Consider the following 7068-nt stretch of genomic DNA (forward strand, 5'->3'; position numbering starts at 1 on the left):
ATAGTAACAACAGATTTACAGAGCCACACATCAATAAGAAAGGAGTAAGGAAACAAAAATATTCCAGAGATATCTTCAAAAGTTTCAAAGGAGTATGCACCAGGCTAAAAATCTACAGCTAAACCATTGTCACACAACAGGTTATATTTATTCCTGCATTTTCTCAACATGTTCTTCCTTGTATTTGCCTTTCTCTTTTCCAACTTGTCGAGATTTGGCTTTGTGTTTGAGACTTTTTTCCTGATTTCTGTCCAGTTTTAGCCTGGGGATAACCACCTTGCTCGGGTGAGTGCCCACATGGACAGCTGTGCCGTTAGCCTTCTCAAGCTGCATGTATTTCTTTCTGTATATCCTACTACCTTGCCGATTTGCTGACCTTTGTAGTATCCTCAAACCACCTGGATCTCATCGTCCTTGCTGGTGGGCATGATGTGGACCTCATACTTCTGCTGCAGCTCCTTGGACAGCGGGGAAGACATGATCTTCTGGCAGGCGGGCACGAGGGCACTGAAGTGGTGTTTGTGGTTTTTGCTGTGGTCTGAGGTCACGAAGGGGTTGAACTTCATGGTGACCATCTCTACTCACCAACTTGCCACCAGGAGTGCCTCAAATTTCTTTATCTAAAATGCACCACTCCATCCTCATCTTACTCTGTCACGCTTTTCATTGTTCTTTGTCACCCTTATCATGACCTGACAAACCACACATTTTATTTTTGGTCTGTCTTCCCACTGGAGTGATCTTCAAGGGGACAAGAACTTTTTTAGTCTGGTTTCCTGTTGTGTTTCTCTGGCATCTAGAATCCAGGCAGGCAAAGCAGTTGCTCAGGAGTTATTTGGGGGGTGATGGAGCGAAGTTGGGACCCCTCCTCCCTCTGGTCTGAACGTGCAGCCATCCCTGCCCTCTCTTGGCTTCATCCTTTGCATAAATTCCACCAACTCCTTTACAGCTGGCCTGAGTTCTGACGCTGGTGATGTTGTGGTAGATAATCTGCCCTGGACACAACTCTTGACCCTTGATTAGATTCTGCATCACTCTCATATTCTGGTCACAATGCCCAAGCCACACTAAGGACAGCTTATTCCCACCTCAAGATCTTTGAACTTGCTGTTCTCTCCACTGGACCATGCTCCCCCCCATCTTCCTGTCATTGGGTGCTTGGCTTAAATGGCACCTCCTCAGACCACCCTGACACAAGTAGCACCCCATCATCCTCTTCTTGGTCTCTACCATTGTCGTGCACCCCTTCCCCATCCTCCGCACCAAGAGTTCCCATACAAGCAGGTCTGAGTGGACAACCAACATACTCTCAACAGGGGCAGGCGTGGCATGGGGCTAACTTCACTGCTGACAAGCACAGGTCAGTGACGGCGGGTGGGCACCAGGCTGGTCCTTGTGTTGTGATGAGAGCCTGAGGGCAGAGGCCAGTGGAAGTTACAGGGAGAACAGAGGCTAAGGGGGCCACAGGATCAATGGCCTGGAGCTACTGAGTCGGGACTTGATCTGGAAGGTGACAGGTTTGGAGGATGGGGTCCAAGCTGTGTTTTTAAAAGATCAGTCTGGAAAAAAGCAAGTCAAAACTAATGTATACCATCTGTCTGTCTATAGCTATTTATATCTAAATTAAAAAAAATGTCCCCGGCCAGTTGACTTAGAGTTGAATAATTTCAACTCTAATTTCCCCACCCCATAATTTCAATTCAAAAAATCCCAAATTATTTACAGTGAGAAGCCTCCCTCCCACTCTTCCCCCAGCTTACCCCTGCCACCACTTTGGAGGGAATAAGCTTACCAGATTTTTGTGCCTCCTTCCAGAGACAATTACAGATTTCAGGCTGGTAAAACTTTAAGTTGAAAAGTATACGATAATTTGGCTGAGTTTTGAAGCAGTACCAGATTGTTTAAGAGAGCACATTTCCCCCTATTTATGTTTAATTTCCAAATTTATAATAACTGCTAAGGACCTCTGAAGGGTTTGCTTGCTGGGAGCATTTAAGAGATTGAAGAATAAAAAAATATACCACTGTAAGAAATGCCATATACCATGGTTAAGCGATTTCAATCCACTACATTTCTGAATGGACACAAATATGGATCCAGTGGCCTCTTGGAAAGTGATGGTTCAGTTCGCCAGGTGTAAAAGTAACACAGGAGCTGTAATTGGAACTACAGGCTGAAGGGAAACCGTGTTTTTCAAGGTATAATTTAAATGGACTATATACACTTATAAAGAAACTACAAAGATGAATTTTTCTAGGCACCAAAATTGCCCACAAAACAACACTGTAGCCTGACCAGGCGGTGGCGCAGTAGGTACAGCGTCTTACTGGGATGTGGAGGACCCAGGTTTGAGACCCTGAGGTCGCCAGCTTGAGCGCAGGCTCATCTGGTTTGAGCAAAAGCTCACCAGCTTGGACCCAAGGTCGCTGGCTTGAGCAAGGGGTTATTCCGTCTGCTGAAGGCCCCCAGTCAAAACACATATGAGAAAGCAATCAATGAACAACTAAGATGTTGCAACGAAAAAAGGATGATCGATGCTTCTCATCTCTCTCCCTTCCTGTCTGTCTGTCCCTATCTATCCCTCTCTCTGACTCTTTCTCTGTTTCCGTAAAACAAACAAACAAAAAACAAAACAAAAAAAACGACACTGTTATGAGTTTGTTTGATTTGAGGAACCGAAAGGCTAGTGTGGCCGGAGCAGAGGTAGCGAGGGGGAAAGTGGGAGGACAGGAAGGCAGAAGGGAGGGGTGTGTGTGAGGGGAAGATCGCGTGGGGCTTTGGAGGCCATGTGGAAGGGAGCTTTTATCCCCAGTGAGGTAGACTCAAGGGAGAATTCAGCGTAGAGGAGGGACTGATCTAATTTAGGTTTTTCATAACTTCCACTTGTTGCGCTGTGGGCACCGCCACTGGGTGGCTGGAGAAGACGAGAAAAACTGGGTCATGGAGGGTTCCTCACTCTTGCGCATTAACCAACCAACCAACCAACCCACCCAGTCACCCACCCGGGAGCGGAGCGCTTTCGGACCCTTGACGTGCTCATTGCTGCCTCCGCGCGCGGCAACAGCCTGAGCCACAGCGTGAACTGCAGCAACAACCTGCAGAGCGCGCTTCCCTTTTGGTGAGCAAAGGCTTCTTCCCAGCCCTACTGTGCGCGGGGCCAGGGTCCTGCAATGCATCCAGCCAAGGACTGGCCTAGAGCAAGAGGAGGGATGAGTGAGATACGCGGGAAGTCAGGTATTCGCAGGAAAACCTGATGAGCCGCGGTCTTCTCGGGAAATAGCAAATTGTCTTGTCACCAGAGGAATTTTTGGGGCGGGGAGGCAGGGGCTTTGCGCAGCGTCTTCAAGGACCACTAGGAGTTCTTCAGGAAGGCACAATAAGAAGAGTAATCGTAGGTAGAAGAAAGGGCATGTACAAAGCAAGGTCGAAATTGAACTGGTTTACCCCTACCCCCTAAACTGCTCCTCCCAACCTGGGTCATGGGGTTGCCAATTGAGTACCACATCTAGGACTACTCATCCTGAATGCCTCTCTTCCTCTAACTCCTGCCATCCCCATGGCCACCACCCATGGGCACCACCTGAGTGGTGCGTGCCTGTCCCAGCCTTCAATTCCTTGTCATCCACCCCTGTCCCAAAGGAATCTTTCCTTGTCTCTCCTCTGCTGCCATATCTCCCATGGCTCCCCAGTGCTTTGGAAAGGAAGTCCAATCCTGTCAGCTCGACACCTGAAGTTGTGGAAGACCCAACCCTGCCTGTCCACTGTATCATTGCATGAACAACTACACAAAGAATAACAATAACACTGACCCCTACTACTGAGGGACTCCATGACACCAGTCCATGTGTCAGTTTAAAGGTGGTGTCACAACAGCCTATCACTCAATTTACAGAAGGGCAAACTGAGGTTCAGAAACCTCAAGGAACTTGTCCAAGGTCACCGCTGGCATGTGAACTCAACTCCTTCCAACTCCAAAGCTCAGGCTCACCCCCAGCACTCCGTCCCCTCCATGACACATTTTTGGTGTGATGGGTGGAACTATTGGCTATTGTTCTGTCTTAGCTCAGGCTTCTATAATATACTGCTCACAAAAATTAGGGGATATTTCAAAATTAATATGAAGCAATAAAATACCCCTAAATTTTGTGAGCAGTATAGAATCCCAGAGACAAGGTGGCTTGAATAACAGATTTATTTCTTACAGTTCTGGAGACTGGGAAGTCTAAGATCAAGGTGCCAGTCAATTCAATTCCTGGGGCGTGCTCTCTTCCTGGCTTGCAGACAGCCACCTTCTTGTTGTGTCCTCACACGGTGGGGGTAAGAGGTGGGTATAGATATCTCTGCATTTCTTATAAGAACACTATCCCTTCATGAGGGCCCACCTTCAGACCTCATCTAACCCTAGTTACCTCTCAAAGGGCCCCTAGTTACCTCTCAAAGGGCCCCATCTCTAATACCATCACACTGGGGTAAGGCTTCAACATATGAATTAGGGGAGATACAAACATTGTTTATAACATTTTCCATTCAAATACTTGAGCCTAATTCCTTTCTCCTTGAGTGTGGGTCAAACTCTAGTGACACTTTTTATTTATTTATTTATATTTATTTATTTATTTATTTTCTGTATTTTTCTGAAGCTGGAAACGGAGAGAGACAGTCAGACAGACTCCCGCATGCGCCCGACTGGGATCCACCTGGCACGCCCACCAGGGGGCGACGCTCTGCCCACCAGGGGGCGATGCTCTGCCCTTCTGGGGCCTCGCTCTGTTGCGACCAGAGTCACTCTAGCGCCTGGGGCAGAGGCCGAGGAGCCATCCCCAGCACCCGGGCCATCTTTGCTCCAGTGGAGCCTCGGCTGGGCTGCGGGAGGGGAAGAGAGAGACAGAGAGGAAGGAGAGGGGGAGGGGTGGAGAAGCAGATGGGCGCTTCTCCTGTGTGCCCTGGCTGGGAATCGAACCCGGGACTTCTGCACGCCAGGCCGACGCTCTACCACTGAGCCAACTGGCCAGGGCTTAGTGACACTTTTTAAAAACTTCTTATTTTCATATTATTGTAGATTTCCATGCAGTTGTAGGAAATAATAAAGAAAGATCCAGTATCACCTATTTTCTTCCAAGGGTGACACCTTGAATAACATTAATATGCTATCCTAAGTAGGAAATTGATACAATCACTGATCTTATTCAGATTTTACCAGATTTGCATGCACCTATGTGTGTTTAGTTCTTTGCAGGTTTTTTTTTTTTTTTTTTTTATTGAGAGCAGGGGAGACAGAGAGACAGACTTCCACATGTGCTGGAGGGAATCCATCTGGCAAGCCCCCTATGGGGTGATGCTCTGCCCATCTGGGGCTTGCTCTGTTTTTTGGCAACCAAGCTATTTTTAGAACCTGAGGTGGAGGCCACAGAGTAATTCTCAACACAGAGGCCAACTTGCTGGAACCAATTGAGCCATGGCTGTGGGAGAAGGGAGAGAGAGAGAGAGAAAAAAAAAAAAGAGAGGGGGAAGGGGATGGGGAGGAGAAGCAGATGGTTGTTTCTCCTGTGTGCTCTGACCAAAATCAAACCTGGGACATCCACACCCTGGGCTCACACTATACCATTGAGTCAACTGGCCAGGACAATTCTTTGTAGTTTTATCACATTAGTAGATTTGTGTGACTACAACCACAATCAAGATACATAACAGTTTGACTACAATGGTCCCTTGTGTACCCTTTCATAGCCAGTTACCTCCAACACCTGGGAACCACTCATATATTATCCATGTCTATAATTTTGTCATTTTAAGAATGTCACATAGTACATCCACACAATGAAATATTACTCAGCAATAAAAAGAAATGAAGAGTTCATTTCTTTTTAGCGGCTCTATCCACTGAGCCGCTGGCCAGTTGGCTCAGTGGATAGAGCGTCCGCTGGGCATGGGGACGTCCCAGGTTCAGTCCTGGGTTGCGGGTAGATCCTGCCTTAGGCACATGCGGGAGTCTGTCTCTCTATCTCCCCTCCTTGCACTTAAAAAAAGAGAAAGAAATGAAGTACTGATACATGCCACAACATAGATGAACCTTGAAAATATTATTCTAAGTGAAAGAAACCAATCACAAAGGACCACATATTGTAGGATTCCCTTTATATGGAATACCCTGAATAGGCAAATTTATTGAGACAGAAGTATTTTAGTGGTGCTTAGGGCTGTTGGGTGGGTGAGGGGAGAGAGGTAATAGGGACTAATAGCTAAGACGTGTGAACATTTTTTGGGGGGGGATGATTTTAGTTTTGCTTTAATTTCTTGAAGTTTTGAATTATTCAAGCATTCTATTATATCTTCTTGACTGTTTTCATAAAATATATTTTGTATATTTTTTTCCATTTTATCTAGGATTTTCTAATTTATTGATATGTTTGTTATCATACCCTTGTAATTTTAATACTGTTCTCTTTTTCATTCATGCTATTATTTGTTTGTGGTTTCTAGTTTTTCCTTGATGAATTTCATCAGAGGTTTGACTTCTTGAAAAAATTTTTTCATTGACTATATTGGGGTGACATTTGTTCACAAAATCATACAGGTTTCAAGTGTACAACTGAACAAAACATCATCTGCACACTGCATCATGTGCCCGTTGCCCAAAGCAGCCTCTTTCCACCCCCGTTTATTCCCCTTTGCCTGCTTCCCTCTGGCCATCGCCACCCTGTTGTCTGTGTCTACATGTACCACAACTTCTTTATCCATTCATCAGTGAATGGACATTTAGGTTGTTTTCATGTCTTTGCTATTATGAATAATGCTGCTCTGAACGTGGGGGTGCATATACTTCTTTAAAACAGTGTTTTTGTTTCCTTTGGATACATTCCCAGAAGTGGAATTGCTAAATCATATGGTAGTTCTATTTTCAGTTTTTTGAGGAACTTCTAAGCTGCCTTCCTTAGTGTCTGCACTAATTGACATTCCCGACAGTGCATGTTTCTCCCTTTTTTCACCAGCATTTTTTTTTTTTAAGCAAGAGAGACAGACAGACAGGAAGGGAGAGAGATGAGAAACATCAACTCATAATAGTGGCAC

The 7068-nt window shown here is 45.9% G+C and overlaps 1 pseudogene; it reads right to left on the reverse strand.

Annotated features, from left to right (window-relative positions):
- Positions 1-147: 147 nt before the first annotated feature.
- Positions 148-566, reverse strand: LOC136320186 (ribosomal protein uL24-like pseudogene; annotated as a pseudogene).
- Positions 567-7068: the final 6502 nt, after the last annotated feature.

The sequence above is a fragment of the Saccopteryx bilineata genome, chromosome 1, assembly GCF_036850765.1.
Source record: "Saccopteryx bilineata isolate mSacBil1 chromosome 1, mSacBil1_pri_phased_curated, whole genome shotgun sequence".
Taxonomy (NCBI): Eukaryota; Metazoa; Chordata; class Mammalia; order Chiroptera; family Emballonuridae; genus Saccopteryx; species Saccopteryx bilineata.